A 27181-nucleotide genomic window follows, 5' to 3' on the forward strand; every position below is an offset into this window, starting at 1 on the left:
CATTTGTCTTATTTCACTAAACATATCCCTGGTGAATTTTTTTTCACTTTGCTTTCTATCTCTATAAACTTTCCCCATATCTGACTTATTATAACGTCTTTCAACTCATATCCCCCTCTCTCCTGATAAAGGCTTTATCAGTAACTAAAATGAGTGCAATTTTAAAGCCAATTTAAGTTTTTGATGCATCACAATGGAAGCAAAGAATAATAATTATTTGAGAAAGGGAAAAGCAAGCTGGTAAACCCAAATAAGATATTTCCTCTTAACAAAACTTGCTTATAAACAAATAGTTCCTGTGAATATTTCTGCTACTCTTATGGGCCACAGCTAGATGTTTTCAGAAAGGAAAACTAAGGAACAGAACTGTTCTCATAAACACTGAGATGAAGGACTATTTCAAAAAACCCTCTTTTGACTGTCATGTATAAATTTTCTGTTGAGGACCTAAAACCAAGAAGAAAACAAAAAGTTCATTTATTCTGTATCTGCTGAACCGTAAACTAACAAGCAGGTGACCAGGGAAGCCAAGAAGACACAGGATAAAAGAAAGGAAAGTCTAATTAATACTATTGACACTAAAACACAATTCTAAAAATAAGACAACCACGTGAAAATGTTTTGAAGGGATGCACTCACTTCAGTGGCCTCGGCAGGGAATCATCTGTGATGACTGCTGTGAGGCTCTGGGTCTCCTTAGCCAGATCAGCTGACTTTGCTTAGACAAATGTTTGTTTTCAGAATTTACACAAGCTGAGTCATGGCCTTGATGATATGATGATGTCATCATCACGATTCTTTATTTTCTCATCAGATATTAGTTGAGCTCAAGTCCAACTGTCCAATCCAAATCACCGAGGTAAAGGACTGGTAGCATAGTTTTACATATTCATTAAAATGACGTTTGTGTGTGTGTTCATATGCATTGGTAAGTGTTCATTTGTGTGCACGTGTGTGGAGGCCAGAGGTCAACCTTGGGTGTTGCTCCTCAGGAAATATCCACCTTGCTTTTTTGATACAAATTCTCTCGCCACACTTGAGCCACCTAATTAGATATCTGTCTATCTCTACCTCTCCATTTCTCAGGTTACAAGGGCATGATACCATGCCTGGCTTTTCTTATGGGTACTGGGGATGGGACTCAGGTACACATAACTGAACAACATGTACTTTACCAACTGAACCTTCTCCACAGCCCTAGTAGCTTGATTTTTATACACTAATTTCATTTCAGGACTGTCCCATCCCCATTTCTGCTCCCATTGTATTTATCTTTACCCTCTTAATTTAAATTCTTTTGGGTATCGTGGTAAAAAGCTTTAAAAAAATAAAGCATCTCTGACAACCACACCTCTAAGAGGACTGGATTTTAAGAACTCTAATCTTTGTTCTTATGCATAGTCAAATTTAGGGTGCTCTCAGAGACTTCCCTTATTGGACATGAGAGCTGTAGTGTTCTGAGATGAAATTCCAAGATGGTCCAGAACATAAAATCCCCACCTGAAAACATGACTATGCTGGATAAGTCAGATGGCCACATGAAGTACTACCAGAACCACATTAAGTATTCAGGAAACATTAATGTTATTAGCTACTGGACTTTCCGATTTCCAACTCCATGCTTCACTGCAAGTGAGCAAAAACAGCTTCTTTCATCTCAAGGTCCACTAGCACAGGAGCTGTCAAGCATTTTTTAATACTGGAAGAATTTTGAGTTCACAGAGTTAGGAAGCTAGAGTTAAGAAGTCAAGATATCAAGGGTAGACAACACCTTCCTGGAGAGCAGCTGTGAAGAGAAGGGCACACTGCAGCAGGAGCTGAAGGGGACATCAGTGTGACGCTTGCTAGCTTATTTATTGAGCATGCATTTCTATGTATTTGCAAAAAGATTAGTGAGACACAAATCTGTGCTGTGTACGGTACATGGGGTGATGGCAAAAGTAATTTCATCTTACAAAGGAGGTCAAAATGTAATCAAAACAGAAAATGGGACCTAAAGAGCATGGTGACAAAGAAAAGAATCTCTGTGTAAACTGAATTCTACTCAATAAATCTGTCATTTCAATTCTTTTTCTTCAAAGGTGCCCTTTGTTGGTATGTGCACAGAAATACCTTTTAATATGAATCATGGATGTAGATCCAAGGATTCCTTCTAAGTAAACTGGCTCAGTCTTCCTATTGATGTTCACAAGATCAAGCAGCCCTCCATGAGTTCAGCTCTGGATGGAGTTGGCAGGGAGAAAATCCCTAGATGGAGAAGCTAGCTATAAATACACTACTTAGGAATTCCAACAATCTTAATTTTACTGTAGGAAACAGAGAGCTGGTTAATCTACAAATACAGGTAAACATGTATAATGAACTTGCATCTTAATTCATTGGTATGTTTAGTTCAATTTTTAAAACATAGTACATTTACTTATTAGAGATATCTAAGAAAAAGAGAGCTGTGTTGATTAGTTTATCTACTTAAAACTGCTACAAAATGTATGCATGAGAAACCAATGTAAAGAGAATTCAATGATTGGAAAACCAAGGCCTATATTGTAAAGCTGGGCTTCATTTTGATGGATTTAAATGGAGGCATTGTTCATTTATTTCACAGAGAGAAACTTTCCAAATGCCCTGAGCATAGTTTCATTTCATTTTGTGTTTGCCAAGTTTATTATGTTCATATATTTTAATGACATGTTCTCATCTAATGGAAGTATGGGTATAAATTTCTTGTGTACAATATTAGTCAGAATGCTCCCATCAAAGCTTATTTAAGGAATAAAAGAATAAAAATACTCTTCAAGATTGATGCACACTGTTTGTATTATTTGTACCTCCATGTCTGTTTCATTATCATTGGTGAGGAAAACTGTAGCCATCAACTTGCAAATTGGAACAAAAATATTCCCCTTGAAACTGAAGCCATCTTTTAAGGATCATGGCTTTTTAACACTCATTTGATAAATGAAGTAAGATTTATTTCAAATAAAATGCTGTAAAAGCTAAGGAATTACCAACTTCATTTTCCTTTTAAGACAAGTTTGACTTTAAAATTTAGACCAACAATCACTTCCTTCAGATTCAATACTACCTCATTTTTTAAAGAACATATTTGTAGATGTGAGAAAAAAGAATATGTTTTAACCCCCAAATTATCAAGTTTGTCAGGTTAGTAATTGGCTTAATTCTCCTACTAAATCTCTCTGGTATGTATCTGCAACCACATGATGAATCATAAAATAATTGTAAAAATCTTACAACCACATCAAAGAGACAGTAAAGTTGACACAACAGTTACGTCTCAGTCACATAACACTCAACAGGAAGGAGGTGATGAGCTAAGACAACTTTGGTTTATAGTACATATTCGAATAGACTCTCAAGCTCCTCATAAAGTATTTAGGACAACAATACAAAAAAAACTTGTGTGCGTCTAGCATCTGTTTTTACTACTTCACTGACTTAACTGACTCGATAAACACTGGATCAGACAGCAAAGACAGAGAGGCAAAGAGCCGTTCTCTTTGCTCCACCATCATGAGAAAAGGGCAGTCATGTCAACTGATGCCACAGTGCAGCAGGGCAACGTTATAGAAGCAGTCTGTGCATCTTGCTGTGGCGGCAGAAGAGAAGCTACCCTAGGGCTAGAAGAACTGTGCAAGCCTCCTTAGAGCTGCTGAAAAGTCCTCACAAAGGGAGAGCTGGAGTGGATGTTGTCTCCTTTCATCCAGAAGTCAAGAGAGGAGGAACGGGGAGGAGGGGAATATTTCCAGTCAAGGGTCATTTGGGGGAAAGGCTAGAGAGTCTTGAGAAAGCACACACAGCATGTACAGGAAACTGAACTGTGTGTGTGTGTGTGTGTGTGTGTGTGTGTGTGTGTGTGGTGATATTTTATTTGTATTGAAATGTTATTTTAATTTTATGTTAATAAATAAAGTTGCCCTGGGGTCAGAGCTATTAGAGCCATAGTAAGAGCGTGGTGGTTAGAAGAGCTAGGTAGATTTCTGTGTGTTCAGGGATACAGCCAGTATTGGAGACATACGCCTTTAAGACCTGGAGGGCGGTACTTACAGGCAGTGATGAGGCAGTCATGTGGTTGGGTTTACAACCAATGAGAAGGCAGAACAGAAAGATTATTTAAACAGGGACACAGGAAGTACCTCCCTCTCTCGGGGAAGCTAGGAGCACGGCAGGAGGTAAGATTTTATCTCTGAGCTCTGACCTCTCGGCTTTTCTCTTTTACCTTGGCTCTGTGTTTCTTATTTTAATAATACGATTGGTTACATCTACATGTGTGTGTGTGTGTGTGTGTGTGTGTGTGTGTGTGTGTGTGTGTGTGTAAGAAAGACTCTATTAAATTCACAATGGGACCCCGTCTTCATAATGAAAGGGAAATCTCCTGCAGAACCCTGCCTGAGTTCTCAAGCTTCCTATCTTGCCTTGTCCTCTTTTCCTTGTTCCCATTGAGTTTCCTCCAAGAACAATTCCTTAATAAACTGCTTGCACCCAAGTCCTTCTAAAGTCTCCTGAAAGGAGACCCTGTTCTGGTGGTAGTTAATAAGAAAACCATCATTGAAATAGCTCCAGAGTAACCATCACAAACCTGAAGAAATGCAATGCATAAAGAGTATCCAGGAAAGGAGGGGCAAATACACATTTAATAGCAGCTGGTGGGTATGGAGGAAAGAGGGCAGAACTAAAACCTGTAATGATTTCATATATCATACAACTAGCTAGCATCTCTCTTCCATCCAGGAAACATAGGAGGTAAAGAGCAGACGTGGAGGAGTGAGGGAATGGGGCAGAGCTGAGGAAGAGGACATGATTCTAGACTTACAGACATAAAGCATGAAGCCAGTATGAAACATCCGATCTGGATAGCGCATCTACTTCTATTTGTACAAATCTGAATTCAGAAGCAAATTCTGAGGCTTGAAAGTAGATTTGAGCAAAGAATATGTTATATTTTCCCAAGAGCACAAGAATTGGGGATAGTGTTGACTCTGATAAGGAGTTGATTTATTTTGTGCTCATAATTGTTGAGGATAAAGTCCAGGTCTCCCACGTGCTAAGCAGGCACTGTTTTGAGGTTCACTCCCAGCCTTAACTTGACTCTATTTTAGAATGCTTGAACTTCTAGAGTCACATCACATATTGCAGTAGAAAGTAAGTTGAACTTCATTAGAGATACCAAAGTATATCAATGTGTTATATTATTGAAGATATGGTAGCCTAGTATAGCTAGTTATGATAATAATACCTCTATGCAAACCAACACAGGCTCCTAGACACAGAACTTAAGCAGAACCTTTAAAGATTAGGTGACATGGAGACAGCACTTCTGTATTAACTGAACACGGCACCTGTACATGGTCACCACTAGTAAAATCACCATTCCTATGAAGCTAGTGTATATGAAGAGGACAGTAGATAGGCTCACTGACATGCAGTTTAAAGAAGAAATGTATTTGGACCTCCCATCTGGACCAGGTTAGTCAGCCTGGCAAGGGGCTAGACTAATCCATTAGAAAGGTAAATACAAAAATCTCTTGTGTTTAAACTCAAATGTGTACCAACTGGGAACCAAACCCACCAGCTATTGATTTTGGCAGATGGTCTACAAAACAGAGGAAAAACTGCACTAATTCTGAGTGGTGCCAAGATAAATGAATGTGTAGGTGACTCTGGAATAAGATAGCTTTTTGGGGGGAGGGTATATGCTAAAAAATGACTAGCCGAATAATATGGTGGTGCTATTTTAAAGTTTTTGGGGGCCTCCATACTGATTTCCATAGTGGATGAATTGATTTATATTCCCATTAACAGTGGATGAGGATTTCTTTTTTCCTGTAGCCTCATCAGTGCGGTCAGGTTTTAGAAATGCCTGCTGACCTACTGACTTCCTGTCTTTATCTTTGTCGGTCCCCATCTCTGTCCTCCGAGGCCACATACTGAAGTAAATGACTGCAAGCTTCATTCCACCCCAACCAACTCTCTCTCTCTCGGCTGATTTGAACATAGCAGAGGCAACTCTATATTCTTAAAGGCAGTTACAATTTGAATTAATGAGGAATACACGATCTTCTGAAAATACTTGGTTGACAACAATGAGAAAGTTGGCAATACTGAGGGTTTTTTTTGTTATATTTAATTAAATGGTATTAACAGCTATAAATCATCCAGCAATGGTGACATGTATACCTGATATTTTAAAAAGCAGAAACAACGCCGGGCGGTGGTGGCGCACGCCTTTAATCCCAGCACTCGGGAGGCAGAGGCAGGCGGATCTCTGTGAGTTCGAGGCCAGCCTGGGCTACCAAGTGAGATCCAGGAAAGGCGCAAAGCTACACAAGAGAAACCCTGTCTCAGAAAACCAAAAAAAAAAAAAAATAAATAAATAAAAAGCAGAAACAACAGCATAGCTGTGGTTTCTCATAGGAGACACAGAAGTTCAAAGGTTCTACAAAAATAAAACCCAAAGGTTACTGATACTTGTGGTGAACATTAATTTGTCTCAAATTATTTGTTAAATACTTTGTTAAAAGGAAAAGTGCCCACAATATAGGTTCAAAACTGACAGCTAATGTGTTATATGTAAACTTCTACCCAATCTCTTTAAACCTATCCACTAATATTCAGCTTCATATCTACCTGCTGTCTCTTCTGAACTGAGTTCATTACACCACTCTATGGAAACTTAAACAGGTCCCTAAGATGCACATAAACCAGGCAAGCAGGAATGGGTGAGCCACTGTGAAGTCCCCATAGGTCCAGAGAACTCAGGACCAGGGATAGCAAAGAAGAGCAGTTCTCAACCTAGGATTCTCAACCCCTTTTGGGTCGGCTGAAAGACCCTTTCATTGGAAATTCTGCATATCAGATATTTACATTATGATCCACAACACTAGCAAAATTACAGTTATGAAGTAGCAATGAAATAATTTTATCATTGGGGGTCACCACAGCATGAGGAACTGTATTAAAGGGTTGTGGTGTCAGAAGGTTGAGAACCACTGGCATAGAGGAATGGTCATGTTCCTTCTTTTCTTAAACTCTATATATAGAGAAGCAAACATCTGCCCCAACCTCCTCTTCTCCTTTGTGCCCGATACTGTCAGTACCCAACACTGTTTGCCCTTGGCCTTCCAAGAGAGGATAGTATAGAAACTAAATCTCTCCCTTGATGAGTCCACCAAGAAGTCCTCTCATCAGACACAGAAGTGATTAGAAGTTCTCCCATGGCAACTGTAGACTTGTGTCAATAGATGGACAAACTTGAAGTCTAGATTTTGGTACCCTAATGAGACTCACCTAGTGAAGGGCTGTTTTGTGATAACTGCACTTCATATTTTCTCAAGGTGGTCATAAACCTTTTCTCACTGGGATGTCTCGCTGAACTTGCTCTCCTTACTCACTCTGTCCTAGGAAGGTCAGGGCAGTGATTGATTTGCTGTGTTGAAGCATGGGATAAGCTGGACCATGTTTTGTTGTTGTTGTGGTGGTGGTGGTTGTTGTTGTTGGTTTTTCTCTTTTACTCTTTTGGTTCTTAGCTCTTTGAGGGGTCTGGCACCCAGCCCTCAAATAAATCACGTGGAGGCTTATTATGAATGCCAGGCCTTAGCTTAGCTTGTTTCTTGCCAGCTTTTCTTAACTTAAATTAGCCTGTCTACCTTTTGCCTCTGAGCTTTTACCTTTCTCTATTTCTGTATACTTTTCTTTACTTCTTACTCTGTGGCTTGCTGTGTACCTGGGTGGCTGGCCCCTGGAGTCCTCCTCCTTATCCCACTCCTCAATCTTCTCTGAGATTTCTCCTTCTATTTATTCTCCCTGCCTGCCGGCCCTGCCTGTCCTTTCTCCTGCCTAGCTATTTGCCATTTGGCTCTTTATTAGACCAATCAGGTGTTTTGGACAGGCAAAGTAACACAGCTTCACAGAGTTAAACAAATGCAACATAAATGAAAATGTAACACTCTTTGCATCATTAAACAAATATTCCATGGCATAAACAAATGTAACACATCTTAAAACAATATTCTACAACAACATTTTCTAGAAGGTGGCTGCTTCTCCTTTGCCCTTCTGTGCTCAGATTTTGAGAAGTTTCCTTTGTTTCTTGTTGCCTATACTAAGCACATCTGTTTGGGTCCTCAGGCCTTTTTTATTCATTTGCTTTCAAAGCTATAACAAATTGCCATTAACTTGGTATCCTTAAACAACACAATTGTATAGCTAGTGTTCTTTTAGTTATTTTTTGTGTTACTGTGGCAAAATACCTGAGCAGCTTAAGGAGCAGGGGGATTTATTTGGACTCATAGCTTTAGAGGGTTCAATCTATGATCACTAGGGATTGCCATGTACTTAGGGAGGATGTCACAGGACCAGAGGTGTGGAAGAGGATGCTGTTCACCTCATTGCATAAGAAGGAGGTAGAGAAACAGGTAAGTCCAAGAACCCAACCCAAGTGACCCCCCTCCACCTGGTAGGCCAACCTCCTAACATTTCCAAAGCCTCTGAACATAGCACACCAACTGTGGGCATCTGTGGTGGTATTGTGTTCCCCAAAATATTGTGTACCCTAATAAACTTATCTGGGGCCAGAGACAGAACAGCCACAATACTAAACATAGAGGATAGGCAGTGGTAGCACACGCCTTTAATCCTAGCATTCTAGAGGCAGAAATCCATGTGTTCAAGGATACAGCCATGCATGGTGACTCATGCCTTTAATCCCAGAAAATGAGCCTTTAATCCCAGGGAGTGGTAGTAGAAAGCAGTAAGGTATATAAGGCGTGAGGACCAGAAACTAGAGGCATTTGGCCTGGCTAAGCATTTGGCCTGGTTAAGCTTTCAGGCTTTTGAGCAGCAGTTCAGCTGAGACCCATTCTGGATGAGGACTCAGAGGCCTCCAGTCTGAGGAAACAAGACCAGCTGAGGATCCGGCAAGGTGAGGTAGCTGTGGCTTGTTCTGGTTCTCTGATCTTCCAGTTCACCCCAATACCTGGCTCAGGTTTGATTTTATAAATAAGAACTTTTAAGATTCCTGCTACAGGCCTCAGAGCTTGTAGAGAACATTTTATACTCAAACCACAGTAGTTGGGAAAGTTGGAAGTCTCACTGGCTGAAAATCAAGGTTTCAGTAGGGTTGCACTCCATCTAAAAACTCCAAGGAGAATCTACTGCCTTGCCTGTTCTGGCTTCCAGTATGCTTCACATCCCTTGGCTCATGGCTTTGGGTCACCTTGAACTCAGTCTCCATCTCCTATTGGGATTCTCTTGCCTCTCTCTCACATGGGCTCTTGGGTTTATATTGTGCTCAATCACATACTGAGGACTAATCTTTCCACCTCAGAATCCTTAATCTCACATACAAAGACCTTTTTCTCTTGGAAGGTAAATTACCAGCTTTGGGAGTTAAGCTATGACCATCTTCAAGGAACACTCATGCGCTTACCATGCTTGCCTCCTGGAAGTAGCTTTCTGGTCTCATTTACATTCAAGCAAATGGTTAGGGTTAGCCCTAGATCCCCGCTTTCACCTTCTCTCTCTGTAAATACATCTGAGCAGTGAAGCTCAAATGTAGGTAAATAGCAGACGTAAGAGTCCTACTTTGGATGGAGACTAAAGCATATATTCTAATGTAGCTTTGACAAAGCTCTGCACTGAAGATTTTACCAAACACACAAAATTCACTGTATTTTCTTTCTTGCCAGCAATTCTGCTCAGTTGGTTTGCTTTATTGATCAGACAGCAGAAAAAGAAAAAGGCAACAGTGATGGAGTCCCCAAGGTCCTTGTTCTCACTTCATTAGATATGTGGCAAACCACTTAGAGATTATTTCATGATAAAATATTTCATTGTTATCTCTTCTGAATTTAGATCTTGAGAAGACAGGTTTTCTTCCCCAAGTCTAGGCACATCTGTATAAATCTACATTTGAGCTAAAGTTCAAACAACTTGAACTGTCTGCAAAATATAATCAATTTTCCAAAAATACTTTTTCACCACTTGACACTAAAATACAGTAAAATCTCAGCTCCCAGTTGTCCTCAACTCTCTATCAGGCCAGAAAGAAACCTTATGAGTCGATCAATGAGTGTCTGTATTCATTCTCATCCGTTAGCAAGTGTGTGCTGCATTGTTCAAATCGCCACACGTCCGCAGCCAATACAATCCTCATTAGCCATAAAGAGCTGTCTTCATGACATTCGTAACTGAATATTTAAATCAATATGAGATGCAGAAATGTCCTCGGCTACAACAAAGCAACTGTGGTAAAGAACAAAACACTTGCCAGCGCAGAAGCTTCATCATCTGCTCGACTGAGGACAGCATTATTTGATTAGAACACGCCAAAGGATTAATGGAAAATTTTAAATAATGTGATGGCTAAGCTTGATATTACATTGGCCTGAATTGTGAAGCAGCTCAGGGATTCCATGGCCTAGAAATAGTGCGGCTTGCAGATGGTAACAGAAGGCCCCATCCCACTCCTACATGTTCCTTTCTTAAGCCCTCCTCCAGCTCATTCATTTATTCTCTCATTCTGCATCTATCATTTACCCAGCAGTGGGGCTGTGAATGTAAGCAAAAGAGAAAGTTAGTAAATCTGCCAAGGTAGCCCCTGGTAAAGACAACAGCGTAGCACCCAGTGTTTGCTTTGTCAAGCCAGAGTGCCTCTTTGTCACCTTGAGTAAATTATTTGACTTCTCTATGATTCATATCTCTGGGTATTAAGCAGGGACAATGGTGACGTGTAAGACATCGCACAGACGGTACAGGCACAGTAAAAATGCATGCCATTTGAGTGTAAATAATAAGACAGCTTCACCGAAGAAGGAGTATTTGAGCCAGTATTTGGAAAACAGGCAAACATTTGTTTATTTAAAGAAGATGCACTTTTATTTGGGGGTTGGGGGCATAGGTGGTGAGCTGGGGATCAAATCCAAAGCCCCATCCATGCAAAGCATGTAGTCTACCACTGGGTTGCCTTTATGTCTGTCTACTACTGAGCTGTCTTTCTGTCTGTCTACCGCTGAGCTGTCTTTCTGTCTGTCTACCACTGAGCTGACTTTCTGTCTGTCTACCACAGAGCTGTCTTTCTCGCTGTGTGTATTTTTCCTCCCACTGAGAGCTTGGCATACCTCAGGAGTTTAGGAAAGTGCCAACAACATCTTCCAGAAAGCCCAACTGTCTAGAGGAGAACTCACCCTGACCCTTTCTCTAGTGTAGACAGATTCCACTTCCTCTTGGCATTCCCACCAACATCATACAGGTAACATCTTGTCCGCTGCAGCTCTGCTCGGCCCATTGTCCATGCCCGCTCCACCTGCTGCAGGCTCATGCTCCAATTCCCCATCTCTGCCCTGCCCTCAGTTATTCCATCTCCTCTGGGTATCAAGAGCTGTCTTCTGTACATATAAATCATTCTGTCTTTCTCCCTCCTTAAAAACAAACTCTTCACGTTGCCCTTGGGGTCCACGCCTTACCAACCTCCAGGGAGCACGTGCTTCTTACTCCCCATTCTGTCTTCCCAGCACTAGCTGTTCTCCAGCTAGGCGCTAGGTGACCAGCTGCAGCAGGCGCTGAGCACTTGCCTGCTGCAGCCTCCACTTCATAACTTGCTTGCAGCCTTCCCTTCCCTTTTCTCAAGTGGGAGAGCTCAGCCTGAGGAAGGGGGATGCGGGAGGGGGAGTTGGGCTTTGGCTTTGCGCCTCGTGCATGACCAGGATGCCACCTGCTATCAGGATGTCACCAGCCAGTTCTGAGCTTTGATGTGTTGCCTATAAAATGAGAGGACTGGACCAAGGTACACTCAGGTTCCTTCTCGCCCTCACCCTTCCTTTTCTGTTGCCAAACAAAGTTCCTTTCCTTCCTGGATTCTTTCAACGATTTCCCTAAAAATATTTTTACATAACTTAATTTCCTCACATCTCCCTCCTGACTCCATTTGGAGTCTCATAAAGGTAAAAAATAAAATAGAAAGAGGAGAAATAATGAGCGATATTTCCTCCTTTAAGGAAAACTTGGAACAACAATGAGATTAATAAAGTCATACAAAGAAATCTCGGAGTGGAAGAGCAGTGGTCTGAAGAGAGCGATGCAGACCGTTAGCTAGACAGCCGCCACTCTGACTCTTCCTACCCATCATTCCCTTCACTGCTGTCATCTGCGCTCCACTGACAGGGTTAACCCCTCTTCCCACAGACTGATCTTTGAGTATGCTATTCCTTCCACCAAAACAACCCTGACCAGATCTCCACATTGCAGGCTCTCACAAAACCAAGAGACCCCCCCCTTACCATACAGATTGCAGTCGTAATTGCATTAGTGAATTTGCAACTATTCTGCTGCTGTTGTCCATCCTTTCTTTCTGTTATGTTCTGAGAACAGGAATTTTCTTGATTTCAACGTTTCAGTTATGAATGTACTTCTTCCTAAACATTCTGAATACATAGATATATAAAACAAACCAGGTACAACATACCCTTTACATTGTCAACCCCAGGAATGGCCCCTTGTCCATGTGGTCAGGAGTCCTGTGTCTTCTCTAGAAGGTCTTTGGGGTTTGCCCCTTATTTCATTCTACTGTCAAGGATTCAGCAGGAATACTCCACTTCCTGCTCTCCAATCCCTCTTATATCAGTGCTAAAGTGGCTGGAAAAGTTGTGTCTAGAATGAAGACTAGGAGAGAGGTCACTGTCAAGTGTTGTGAAACTGTCCACTGGGCATGACATGGCTGTGGCCATGAAATCGGAGCAGCCGTGATGACCCACGAGACTGTCACAGATTATATGTATTAACATTCTCATAGATGAAAGGAATGTCATCAGAGCTTCACCTGATTCTTCAACCCCTTGCTCTATCCTGCTCCCAAGTTCACCCCAGCAGCAAGAAATCCTGCCCAAGCTACATGCTCTCTTGGGATGTTGAAATAGAAAGGAGGAAGAATGTTAACTGAAGGGAAGACTCCACTTATATAGCCTTGGGAGAGCGTCCTCTATGCTGGGGTATGATTTATAGGGACAGGGCTGATTTTGAGTCGCCCATACTCCTCTAAGTCCTCATTCATGCTCTTCTAAGTCACCCTTAGAAGTCCTTCTAAGTCCCTTCTAAGTCACCCAATTAAACTCCTTGCTTTACCAAGCTGGACTTGGAGAGAATTATTTCTTTAGCCTGTCCTTGTGGCCCTATATAGAGTGGAGAACATTTGTTCACATTTTGTTCACATGTCTCCAGGAAGAGTAATGCAACCTTGAGGCAGAAAATAAATTTGAAGAGCAATGTCCTTTGTGAATAGCAACACAAAAACCCACAACAAATATTAGCAAATTAAAGACAGCAAGATACATAAAGGATTGCAAGCATATCCAAGTGTGATTTATACAGAGAATAGGAGTTGATTTAACATCAGAAAATCAATTAATGTAATAAACTGTATTAATAAGATAAGGAACAAAGCCCATATGATCATCTCAATAAACACAGAAAAGCATTTCACAAACTCCATTTCCATTTCATGATAAAACTACTGAACAAGTCAGGAGGAGAAAAGGTCCATCCTCAACCTGAAAAGAAGGCATCACAGCTAATGTTATACCCAGGGCAAAGACCAGATGCTTTGTCCTCTAGAGTCAGGAGCAAGATAGAATGTCCACTCTTGACATTTCTGTTTATTACAGCCAAGTTGTAGTTGGAGCAAATTGGCAAAAAAGAGAAAGAGAGGGAGGGAGGGAGGAAGGAAGGAAGGAAGGAAAAAAAGGCAAGGCAAGAGAAGAGAAGGAAGGAAGAAAGACAGAGGAAGTGGTATTCTAGTTTAGAAATAAAACTATCTCAACATGTAAGTGATATGATCCTGCATAAAGAAATCCCATTAAAATCTAAAAAAAAGCTATTAAAAGGAACAAAATTGTTTGGCAAGTTTGCAAGGTGTAAGAGTAATACACATAAAACAATTATATAACTATATATTAGCATGGACAATCAAAAGTAAAATGAAAAAATAAATAATTTAATTTATAATGAAAACTATAAAATACTTAAAAATAAGTTAAACAAAATTAATGTAAGACTTATATCATTAATATTAACAATGTGGGAAAAATTAAAGACCATTGTAATGAATGGGAAGTAATCTCAGTACATGTTGGGAGAACTCTCACTGTTCAAATGGCCAACATTATTTTTTACAAAAGAGCACACAAAGTTGCCAGTTTGAAAGTGGGGTGAATCTGAGAAGAATTTAGCAGAGGAGCTGAAGGTGAATATGATAAAAATACATTGTATGAAATTCTCAAAGAATTAATAAAAATGAAAGAAAAGACAAAAATCTCAGCAGGATGGATATTATACAGCATCTCATGAGGTCTCGAGTTACATTTTTCTGAAAGCCATTGGAACTGGCCTCCATCTCTTCATCCATTCACTAGCCTTTTCTGGTTTATATCTGTAAAGCTCTTTGCACACTGTTTCCTGTCTTCTTATTCAGAGACATGGATGTATCTCTCTACTCCCATTCACTACCCTTCAATAAAGTTTTATAATGATCTCACACACACCTGGCATGGCTCTCAAATTAACCTACAAATTCAACACACCAAAACCTTTGCTATTTTTTTTCCAGGAACTGACAGATTCTAAAATGTATACTCAAAATAGATTATAGATTTAAATGAAGCAAGAGCTAAAATTACAAAACTCTCAGAAGAAAACATGAGAATAAACTTAACCAAATTGGATTTCTTGCACATGCAAGAAAAGTAAAAATAGATATACTGTACTTCATTGAAATGTCAAAATTTCAGAGTTTCATTGAACCATCAGCAATGACAAAGCACAAGTAAGAAAGAGAGAAAGAAAGAAAGAAAGAAAGAAAGAAAGAAAGAAAGAAAGAAAGAAAGAAAGAAAGAAATTATTTACATTTGATGAGGCATTTGTATGGAGAATAGATAAAGAACACAGGTCAAAAATAAAGTGGCTACCCAACTTAAAACTGAACAATGAATAAACAGTTCTCCAAAAGGTTATGCAAGTATCCAATAAACATGAAAAGATTTTTCACACCATTAGCCGTTTGTATTAAAACCACGTGATACCACTTCACAACCTCTAGAATACCTATGATTAAAAAAAAAAGAAGAAGAAGAAACAAGTATTGGCTAGGATGTGGAGAAAATGAAACCTGAACAGCTGCTTCAGAAGCCAATTCGGCAGCTCATCATAACACTAAATATAGATTTCATTTTATCCAAAACTCCACTCAGTATGGAGTACTCAGAAAAATGAAAACATGAAGCCACACGAAGACTTGCATATGAATTTTCATTGTAGTCCCAACTGGAAACAACACAGAACACTAACTGACCAATGGATAAATAAATTCTTGTATATAGGTACAAAAGGCTACTACTACTTGGTAATAAAGGGAAATATAGTCAAGCATGCTATACTATGAATAAGCCTTGGTCATGTGTTATAAGACTTGAGTTATAAGCTATGTCCTGCATAGGTTCATTTGCATACACAGAAATTGTATTACTGGGGACTAGAAAGCTAGAAGGTAAGGAAATGTCGATTGGCTGCTAATGGGTGACTGACAGCTAATGGCTGTGGGAGTTTCTTCTGGGAGAGATGAAATGTGATAGTTGTACAATCTTATGGACACATCTCAATAACTAAACTTCATTCTTCACATGGATGGATTTTACACTGTGTGAAATGTATCTCCAGTAAGTCCTTAAAAAGAGAAGGGAAGGAGAGGGGTTCACTATGTTCACGTTCTTCTTCACTAACTTGCCACCCTCTGTGTCCTCCTGTCTTCCACAATAGCCCCAGAAACCACACTCACCCAAAACAGACCAAGCCTGCATGCATCCTAAGATGAAATGCTCAGGGTCATCTCATTTGGTCTGGATAGTCTCTCTGAAACATGTGCTCTCCTACACACACACACAATCACACACGCCACTCTCTGAATCCTCTGACATTCAGATTTTCACCCTGCCAAACTATTCCATAGGTCAGCAGATCCAGACCCACAGGCCAAATGTAAGACTCAAGCCCGGCCTTCTTGTTTGCCTTTGTACTGTTCTCTAGCTAAGAGTAGCAGTTACCTTTGCAAAGAATGAATGAAAGAAAAACAATGTGTAACAGAACCAAATGTGGACTGCGTAGTCTAAAGTGCTCATTACTCTCCAGCCCTCCACAGAACAAGCTCACTGACCTGCCATTCCATCCCTGGAAAAGCTCAAGTGAAAGAGGCGGAGGGAAGCCTCACCCTCTCTTTCCAATCACTGTTGACAACAAAAACAGTAAAACCCAAGAGCCAGTTTCTGTAATTTCACAGGAACTGCATTTTTAAGACTTTTGCAAGCCAGCTGAGGTTGTGTTGGAATTGGCTACAGGCAAAATCGCCACACAGCAACCCACAAGCCCTACAAAATAGGCCGTTTCTACTGTAGTCAACACATCGCTAAAGAAAATCACGGGAATTTCACCTTTGCACTTCCTGGAAACCAAAAGGCAGATTTTTTTTTTTTATTTTTATTTATTTTTATTTTATTTATTTATTTTTTTTTAGTCAATGGAATTTGCAGGTGGAATGCTACGGGTCAAAGCTGAGATGCTTCCAGAAGTACTGGGGCCAATGCCTGTGCCTCCTGGGACAGGAAATTTCAGATTCTCCCAGTCTCTCCGGTAGTTCCCCACCCTCATCAGGGCCCTGGACCCTCTCTGTTGGACCATCCAGCTCTATGAACACCAGTACTGGCCAACAGACTCTGCAGCCTGGATATACTGATACTTGCAAACTGCTGTGAGCCTCGCTAGAACCAGCAGGGGTGGAGCTTGTGCGTGGAGGGACAACTGCCTGGCATCAGCCAGGGCAGGGATGGAAAGCTTCAAGGGCACCACTAGGGGGAAGGCTGGTCACACTTAGCATGAAGGCATTCGGGGACCAAAAGGCAGAGGGATGAGGATAAGAGGGAGGAGAAGCCATAAAGATAACAGGAAAAATGGAAGAAGAGGAAAGATAAAAGGGAATGATCGTTATTTTGTCTCTCCTGTAAAGGGGTACTAGGTGCTGGCGAGCCTGAGGCTGGGATCAGAACTCTCAGCAGCTTTCCAGCAAGCTCAGCGCTTTGTTCTGTCCTATACAGAAGGACATTGTGAGGGCGAGGGCTAATGGGCACCCCACTCCCCCTGCAAAAGATGGGGTACACTGATGGACATATATGGGGAGGACTTGTCTTGCTTGGGTTCCTTTCTCCTCTCCTGTCTTCTCTCCTCCTCCTCCTTTTCTTCTTCCTCCTCTTCCTCCTCCTCCTCCTCCTCCTCCTCCTCCTCCTCCTCCTCCTTCTCTCTCTCTCTCTCTCTCTCTCTCTCTCTCTCTCTCTCTCTCTCTCTCTCTCTCTCTCTTCTCGGTCTCTCTCTCTCTCTCCCTCTCCTTCTTCTTCCTCTCCCTCTTTCTCTCATTTCCAGCTCACTTTACCCCCTCTTTGTCATCAAGGCTCAAGGCTAGTCACAAATTCCTGACCTTCCTGCCTCAGGATCCAAGTGGTAAGATTACAGGCATTCACCACCCTGCCTGTCATCTCTTCAAGAATTCAAATTCTCACTTATGTCTAAATCTTTAATGTTCAATATATTTTACATTTCTTTGTGCTTTTTAAATATTGTTTATTTTCTTGATTTTAAAAGGTGACAAGTAAAGGCTATTCAACAGTGACTATTTAATAGAACACGTGTATTTCAATTTATACATGTGTGTGTGTGTTCATACATATTTATGTTCTCAATCAAGAGACAAATTATAAAAATTCCATCTGAAGGCTGGGGGATAACTTAGTGGTTAAAATGTGCGTTGCACAAGAGTAAGGGTCAGAGTCTAGACCTCCAGAACCCATATGAATGTGAGGTAGTCGTGATGGCCTACCTGTAATTCCAGCCTGCGAGGGATGAAACAGGCAATCCCCAGGGCCAACAGGCTAGGGAAACTGACCATATAGGTGAAGTCTGGGCTTCATTGAACAAGGAGGAAAAATGATTGAGGGTGATTTGGGACGGCAATCTCAAGTTTTACATGGTATTTGCACACACATGCACAGAAACTCACTCACATACAAGCATATATGCACACACACAAATGGGAGAAGAGAAAAAGTGGCAACCTAGACATTCATAGAATAACATGAATGAAAAATAAAGATTTTATTAAGTAGATATTAAGATTATTTTTCCCTATGATAAAGCAAACTATACTATTATAATGCTCAGCAGTGAATTGAATGGGCTTTTCTTAGGGCAACTAGGAACCTAAATTGCACATGTAATAGTGTTTCTACAAGGACAAAAATCTAAACAACTCATCATATGAAATGTTCAAAATAAAATGTGCTTGCAAACCGGACAGAAGAAGTTGGATAGATCAGCTCTTTGGAAAGTTAAGTTACCCCTGATTTTGTTTCCGTGAAAATTTGTGTTTCTATCATAGAGTTATCCCTGCCTGTGTCTGTGTCTGTCTGTGTCTCTGTCTGTCTGTGTCTGTGTCTCTGTCTGTCTCTGTGTCTGTCTGTGTTTCTGGTTCTGTTTCTATCACCATTGCATCTATATCTCCCCATCTTTTCCCTCCTTTCTTCCCTCCTTCCTCTTTCCATCTCTACATTTCTCTTGCTCCCTCCTTTTCTCTATTTCCCATGAAGATTTATTCTTTTTGCATTTCTTTCACAGTTATACAATGAACTTCTAGTGAATATAGTTCAAGGTTGTTGGTTCTAATTTTGCTGCTGTGGTAACTTTTTCTGGCTCCAGAAAAAGGGATCAAAACTAATGTAAATTGGACAAGGTCACAGGGCATTCTAAGAACAGAACTGGCAACCTAAAAGTTCTACACCCAAGGCTCTCTTTCTATTTCTAGAATGAAAAATGGGCACAACAGAACATTTTTCTTTAATAAACAAACCCATCATAAATCCACAGGGTTAAATCTGTTATGTCCATTTCTAAAGTAGGACTGCCTGGAGCTAGTAGAAATAAGTTGTATATTTTGGTGTGGTAATTTATATGGAAATATACATGATACCAAAATTTAACACATAAGTAAAATACTGCTTGTAATATTCTGGTAGAACCATTAAAGTGTCCTATCACCTGCATTTAAACAGTTGGAGCATAGTATTTTACAATTAACAAGTCTTTCTTTAACTTGCCTTTAAAATGGATTTATATGGGTCATGTTATTTTATTTTTATTTTTACATAATGTTCATTAGTTAGTTGATGTTGCCCTATAACTCTCAGTTGAAATTTTCCAGTATCTGAAGGTAATCACATTTTTTAAAAAATGCAAAATCTGACCCAAGAGCAAGGGACAGGAAAATTATGTAAAACAAACTCATGTAGCCACCCAATTGATTTAAGATCTCTCTCCCTCCTTCCTTTCCCTCCCTCTTTCTATTTCTTCTTTCCACTGTGCATATGTTCTTAGTCCAGACAACCACTAGAACTAATGCTGCATAATCCCTCTCTGATTCAGTTTGTCAATTTGTCTATGGCACTCACCTCCAGCCTCTGGGAGACCGCTGCCCCAGCCTTCCATTTCCACTGCTGTTAAGAACTAGGGTGTGACTCTTAGGAGAAAGCCCTTGCTCTGCCCAAGGAGTACATGCATGGATATTGTGATAGAAGGTGATACTTTTAATCCAAGGACAAAATATATAGCTGCAACCTTCTTCTGGAGACTTTACTAAACATTCAAAATGCATTTCATTTCCACTTAACAAGACTTCACGATAGAGCTACCATCATATTCCTATTGATTACACAAATACCTCCTGATCATCTATTTATGTCATATCTAGGAATCAGAGATGTGAATGGAACAAAATGGATTAAAATCTTCACTTTCACAGAACTTATGTTTTGCTAAAGGAGAGAAATGGAAGTAAGGGAATAAAACACATGATATTTTTGGTTACAATATCTGAGAAACATGTGGGGTAAGGAAAAAAGTTAGAAGACGCAATTTTAGATAGAGAAGTCAAGAAAGACCTCACTGAGGAGCTGAGCTGGAGAAAGGGTAGGAAGGGGTGAGACAAAAAGGTATCTGGGGAAGAGCATTCCAGACAAAAAGACCAAGTTCGAAAGTGCTTAGATAGGAGTCAGCATGATGACTACAGGAGCAGGAAGACCAGCAGCTGAGGGGGAGTAGGGGAAGAACTCACAAGTGTGGAGGGAAGTAAGGTGTAGAACCTGTAGTTCATTGGGAAGATTTTGTTTCTTTTACTGCAAGAGGAAAATGGAGGCGGAATCTAACAGTGAAGGAGTGCGAGGCTGGAGCAGAGAGAGAAGTGAGGGAGTCACTGCAGGAATAAGAACTGATGGAAGCCTGGACCAGCCCACTGGCAGGGGGTGTGGGAACAACCCGTCAGGTTTGCAGTGCATCGTGATGCAGACTATCTTAGTAGATTGAAAGCTAGCCCCAAAACAAAGGAGGATCCAAGGATGATTCCAGAAGTTTTGGGTGTAGGAAACCAGAACCAAAGGAGACACTGCTTATTGAGAGGGCTCAGTGGGAGACGTAGGTGTGAGGACAGAACATTCTACCCTCTTGTCTATCCAGGTGATGGTGGCAAAGGAAAGAGCAGGATTTCCTATTTGGCATTTGCATGAGTGTGTGCCTCTTGTGACTAGATTCCATTTCTACCTAAGTGATATCTCCTTGACATTATTCTTTTATCCATCCATCAGTCATTAATTCAAATGCTCTGGGTGTCTATTATTGCCAAATAGTATGCTGAATCTTGAGTAAGCAGTGAGTAAGGAGATGTTTGGTTGCTTCCCTTGAATTTATGGTCTGGACTTAGACTCTAGAGAGAAACAATAAATAACTGCTTATGCAAATATATCTATATGTATGATAACAACCTACAAAAGTAAGGCAGACATTTATATAAAGAAACAGAAGTGCTGGGCAACTTAAGTAACTTCCCCATGACTTCACAGCTGGGGAAAGACAGGATCATACCATGAACAAGGTTGCCTCTTCCAGAGGCCACAAGCCTGCATTATGAGAGAACTGAATGTCAGCTCCATTCTTCCATGTGTATTATATGACTGCTCATGGGAAGACAACAGAATGACTTTTCTTACTTGGAGTTTCTGTCAGATGAAGGGTGTGGACTAGATGACTCAGAAAGCCCTCCTTGCTTGGTAACTTGAATTCTTTGAAATAGAAAAGATCTGGGGAGGCCCAACCCAGACCTTATTTACTCCACAGTTCTCCAAATCAGGCCTATGTTGAGACTGGGAGCCATCGACTCTCATCAAGCCCTCTGCTGCTCTAAAGAACTGAAGAATGCAGTAGCAGCTTCAAGGGAGGGGCTGGCGGGTGCCAGCCTTAGAATTGGGGGCGGGGGAGGGCCCTTGATCTGGAAAGAATGATGGAGAAATCCAAGAGGAGCAAATCCATCAGATGTTCCCTGCACTTAGATATCCCTGATATTTTCCCATACCTGCAGTGGATAGCAAAAGGGACTCAGGCATCCAAATGTGAGCCTGGAGATTGTGGATCCTCTGTCAAGTTAGGCTCTGACCTTGGTAATCCACCATCCCATAATGTTAGAAGCCTAGTCTTCCTGTTCCCAACTACACAAAATACACTTCTTTTCCCCCAGAGCACAAACCTTGCCAAAACTGTAAGACTTGCTTAAGTGTTCATTCTCCCTAAAGGCAGAGCTCCCAAAATGATGCAAATTGGATGCTCATAGCAGAAGGAATAGCTTGGATTTGGTTAAAAACCCCAAATTTCAACTACCATTTTTAGTTTTTTTTTTTACATTTACTTCTAAAGTGTAACTTTTTACATAAAATTCTTAAACTCCCATAAATCATCCACAACCACAAGGTTCTCTCTAGAACTCTGATAATGGCATAAAATGTCTATAAAATACTGAATAATGGAAAATACAGAATGTTTTTCTATTCACTAATTATAAATTCTTTCCAGTGTTGGCACACTAAGCTGGTAACATTAAGTACAAAATATTAGGTCCAAAAGTAAGAGGACTTCACATTGATATGTTCTAATTTTCAATGTCTGATTTAATCATAGGTATAAAGCCATCTCATTTTGTAAGCAGAGGACCTGAGTTCAGTTCCCAGCATCCATACATCAGGAGCCTCACAACCACCTGTAATCCCAGCCCCAGAAGATCTGATGCCCTCTTCTGGCCTCTGAGGGCACATGCACTCATGTGTACATACCCACACAATATACATAATTAAAAATAAATTTTAAAAAATATATAAATTTAGTTGTCTGATAGAAATAATATAATTGAGGGTGTACTTATCACTCACCTTGGAATTTGCATGTCAGCAATAATAAATATGGACTGAACTAATTAAGTTGAAGAGAGTCTTGTAGATGCATGTTTACTTTTCATGGGTAAAATTTTCATGGGCATAAATCTTTTAATCAAATTCAAATTAAACATGTTTAAAATACAAGCAATAGAAATGTGCATATTAAGTAGCCACACATTATTAGATACATGAAGGAATTATTTTGATGATTGTATTCTTCTATCAGTCAATCCCACTGTTCTAAGAAGTCCCAATCATATTAGCAGCATAACCTCTAAACCTGGCTTTATGAGTTCCACATGGTGACAGAGACTCTGCTCTAAGAATGTTGTTTATAATCAACATATCCTCAGCAATATGTTCAGCTCAGAGAGAGAGAGAGAGAGAGAGAGAGAGAGAGAGAGAGAGAGAGAGAGAGAGAGAGATGTGAGCTAGGTGCTGGTGATTTCCACTGCAAGAAAATAGAAATCAAAACTTGTTTGTCAACAAATACATATGTATCTTGGGCTATGGAGATGGTTCAGTGAATAAAAGCACTTTCTCTGCAAATGTGAGGACCTGAGTTCAAATCCCCTAAACCCACATAAAAACCCAGGCATAGCTGTGCATTCCTGTAATCCAGCATTAGGGGGCAGAGATAACTAAACCCTGAGTGCTTGCTGGCCTGCTTCTGGTTCTGTGAGAAATCCTGTCTCAAGACAAAATGGCAAAAAGTAATAGAGGATGGCATCCAATATCCTGCCCTGGCCTCTGCATACATGCTTACAGGTACATGTACCTGTGCATTCACATGTGTGCCCTCCACCCCTGACCCTGTGCATGTATGTACTAGATACCTTCAAATGTTTAGGACCCCACCTTCTTTCCTCCTCCTGTCCTTTCCAGCTGCCTCTTTTTCTCCCCACTCTGGCTCATTATCTTTCCTCTTCTTGTGTTCCCCAGTAAGTATCCTCCCTTTAGGATACTTCTAACCATGAAGAGTCTATCCATGAATGTATTCATTTGTAGTACTTATTAATGACCCAATATGTACTTGGCATGATATCAGCCTCTGGGTATCAAAGATGATTGATAGTGTTCCCGCCTTCGAGGAAGACACAGTCCAGCTGACACTGGGCCACACTGCCAGTAAGCAGGGTTGTCAGTCACTAGAGTAAAAATGCAGCACCTGCCCCTCATTATGAAACATCTATTTCTCCCCAAGTTTTTCCCTTATCAGCTGTAAGCTGGGACTATACATCAGCCGTTTCTGTTGCCCAGCATTCAATGCAATGCCAAGAAAAGAACTGACTCCATAACGTGTTTTGGGTGAATGATTGGGTTCCTTCTCAACGAATTAAAATAATAATAATAGCCGGGCGGTGGTGGCGCACGCCTTTAATCCCAGCACTCGGGAGGCAGAGCCAGGCGGATCTCTGTGAGTTCGAGGCCAGCCTGGGCTACCAAGTGAGTTCCAGGAAAGGCGCAAAGCTACGCAGAGAAACCCTGTCTCGAAAAACCAAAAATAATAATAATAATAATAATAATAATAATAATAATGCCATCTGAGATCAGCTTTTCGCTACCCTATTTCCCCTCAAAGGGTCGCTTTCAATATCAAATCCAATGGGATTTTGGTTTCCTAGGTAAAGATAGTCATGTTCTCAGAGAAGATAACCTCCTAAAATCATTTTATCATATGTAATGTAATAGTCCCCAAGAAGAGGTGGACAAATTCCCCTGCGCACGCCCTCTGCAGGCCTCTGACCAGGAGGGCTCAGTTTTGCTGAACTTTTTTTTTTTTTTTTTTTAACCATTTAGAAGTTTGGTCTGTTAAAGAATTAAAACATCTTTGGGAGAATTCGGTCAGAGAGAAGGGCGCCAAAGGGAGATGATCCCGCCAGAAAGCAAGTGAGCAAAATGCCTAGGGTCTCTGTTTTAGGCAAACCAGGTGCCATCCAGATCTGCAGCAGCTCAGAATACGAGGGCGGAGGAACCAGTAGCCTAGCAAAGAGAGCAAGAGAACCAGAGCTCCTCCTGTCCGTCACCTCACACGCGTCCCTTGTCACCCTCAGAGAAGCTGCCAAATTCCAGAATCTAGCAACTGAGGCTCCAGAAGCAATCATCGACTGTGGCGACCGAAGCGTCACACCCTGTTCCTCCTTCCATTTAGGTTGCCTATGTGGTGGCAGGAGCGCCTCAGATAGCCCCAACCACACAGTTCGATCTGATCTCCTAGGTCCTGCCTCTGGGCATCCCCTCCCACCAGCGTGTTGTTTGGGGACCAGCTTTTCCTCTCTCAGCCCTCCAGCTATCACAGATTGCATGCCCTTCAGCGCAGCCAGAGTGGAAAGCCAGGCAGACTTCTAGTCTCAGAGCTTTCCAGGCTCTGCTAATCCCCTGGCTCCACACTCCAGGGGTGCACACCAAGGTCACCAACATAGGTGTGACTGCATCCACCCTCCCTCTTCTGAAACCTTTCCCCTTCTGAAATCTCCAGAGTCCGTCTCTTTTCTGCTCCCTCACCCCACCTACTTGGAGGTCTCTTCCCTTTGCACCCCGGCATCTGAACCACAAGCCTTTGCCTTGCCGATGCTTGCCTCCTCTGGAAAGGATAGTTTTCCCCACCCAGGGGCTCCTGGAAAGTCTCCCTTTGGGTTTCCGGGAGCCAGAGGGAGGAGACAAGCCTCCCACTCGCTAAGGGGGAGCGGCAGGGGAACCGACGCAAACTTCTGCTGCACTTACTTCGGGCCGAGGCTACCGCCCCCGTGCCTCTGCTCACTCTCCCACCGGCAGCTGTTTCTGGAAGACCAGGAGTCACCACCGTGCTCGCATTCCCCACGCCATCGGCGGCTGCGAAATGCGCAAGAGGGGAAAACTGGTCTCTCGGTGGCAAGCGTGCCCAGAGTCCGGGTCCAGAGCAGAGTTCTGGCTGCAAGCTTGAGCCTCAACCACCTTCAGCAGCCCGGAGATGCTGTGCTGGGCGCCGCGTGCCCCACTCCTTGGCTGGGCTGTTTCTGTCCGACTCGCAGTTTTAGTGCATGCCAGGACTGCAGCACCCTCTCCGTCCTCCCGGGGAGACGACTTTCAATTCACCTGGAGGTTGGCGAGGCTCCCTCGCGGGCGCGCATCGTGACAGCGGGTGCAGAGGAGAGGGAGGTGCGCGGGAGCCCTGGCTGCCCGAGTGCGCCTCCAGCATCCTCGGCGGGCGATGAGGAGCGCACAGCCTTCTCCAGCCGCTCTTCTCGGGACTGCAGTCCTGACGTCACCTGCCCTCCCTCCCGCCCCACAGAGGAGCAGTGGCGGAGGGTGGGGTGCCGCGAGCGAGGACGCGGGAGTGTGAGTGCGCCTGTGTGCACGCGAGAGTGTGCCCCGCAGGGCTGGGGAACGAAAGGAACCGCAGCTGGATCCGAAATCTGAGCTCCGGGCGAAGCGGTGCTGAGGGGCTTCTGTGAACAGCTGGGGGCGCTCGCTTCCCAGTTGGGGCTGAGTTTGGATGAGACCAGGAGAAACAGATTAAGGAAGCAATAAGGCGGTGGGAGAAGTATGAGTTTAAAAGGAAGCACCCCAACTTGGAGGGTGTACAAGATGCCTTTTTAAAAGGCTGCTCTGGATGCAGAGAGAAGTAAACATAATGGGACAGTAGCTTACTCTCCAGTAACAGAGTCTGGGTAGAGTTGGGAACTCTCAGCCTTGGCTCTGGCTGCTAGTTCCCTGCAGGCTTTGGGGTGGCTAATTTTTACCGAGTTATCAGTGCATCTGTGTTTCTCACCTAACTTCTTTTTGTGAACCTGGGGAGACTGTGGTTAGAAACTGGGAGAAAGCACCTGAGCGAAAGGAGTCAAGGACAAGGAGTACGAAGTCCATTCTCTGGGTCCTAGATGAAAGGTCGCTGAGGGTGAGAATGCTGAGCCAGAGTCCCTTGCTTCATTAGGGAGAAACCAGTTTGTAACTGCGACTCTGCAGGACTTGACACTCCAAGGGTAGTTCCATAGCCACCTAACTTTCCTCCTTGTCCGAAGTTGCCTTGGTGTTGGGATGGATAGAGGTTATTCCTGGGGCATTTGTGCCCTTAGTGCGACCGTGGCGCGCCTGCCATGGACTCTTGCACTCCTCCAGGCTGCAGTGGCCAACTAGGAGAGAGATTCTGGCTGCCTGAGGACTCCCGGTGAGAGCGAAATGTGCAATGCGCTCCAGCCCAGGCCAGATCTGCTGCCAGGATCTTGGCGTCCAGCTCAGGAGCGCTCTGCAGTGACTGCTCCTGCAGCCAGCAATTTTGCCCTGGTGAGTGGCAGTGAATTTTAACTGCAGGCATCTTCCTTCCTGAATCCAGACATCATTTAATAGCTGCTGTGCTCATACTCATTAAAATAATTTCAATAGAAAGGGTAGGAAGAGGGAATTAAAGGACAGTTTAAAAAAAAAAACCTCTCAGTTTAAAAGTATTTTTTAAAATATTCAACTTTCTAAAGATTTTGAAGTGGGATCAGACGTCCACAAAGCAGCTCCAATCCCAACTCTCCAATGGAAGTTTAATTAGCAGAACGAGTCTACGAACCTTGGCTATTGTGTTAGGTTTAATACTTTTAAAAACTCCCACATTTAAACATTGGAAATATAGCTAATCAGATAAAATTAAGGATATCCTTAGTAACTACAGGTGGGAGCCCACAAACAAACAGCATAATTAAAGTGTAAAGATACAGTGTGCTCCTAATGAGAACAAGGGAACAGCAGGAAAGGACACAGGGCCATCAGCCTCCAGGTTCTTCTGCAACTGGCCTATTTTTTAAGGTGTAATTTTGAAAGCATGCTGACACCACGAAGGACTTATATAACCAGATCCTAGC

At 42.1% G+C, this 27181-nt stretch overlaps 1 protein-coding gene across 4 annotated transcripts in view; it reads right to left on the minus strand.

The window, feature by feature from the left end:
* The window catches only part of Kiaa1217 (KIAA1217 ortholog), a 796433-nt gene extending 770831 nt beyond the window's left edge, over positions 1 to 25602 (minus strand). For all 4 annotated transcript variants that reach the window (XM_076572610.1, XM_076572611.1, XM_076572599.1 and 1 more), the window contains exon 1: positions 25077 to 25602. The gene's annotated coding sequence lies outside the window, so the exon portion shown is untranslated. The remainder of the gene's footprint in view (positions 1 to 25076) is intronic.
* Between the last annotated feature and the right edge of the window lie 1579 nt (positions 25603 to 27181).

The sequence above is a fragment of the Peromyscus maniculatus genome, chromosome 5, assembly GCF_049852395.1.
Source record: "Peromyscus maniculatus bairdii isolate BWxNUB_F1_BW_parent chromosome 5, HU_Pman_BW_mat_3.1, whole genome shotgun sequence".
In the NCBI taxonomy this organism is placed as follows: domain Eukaryota; kingdom Metazoa; phylum Chordata; class Mammalia; order Rodentia; family Cricetidae; genus Peromyscus; species Peromyscus maniculatus.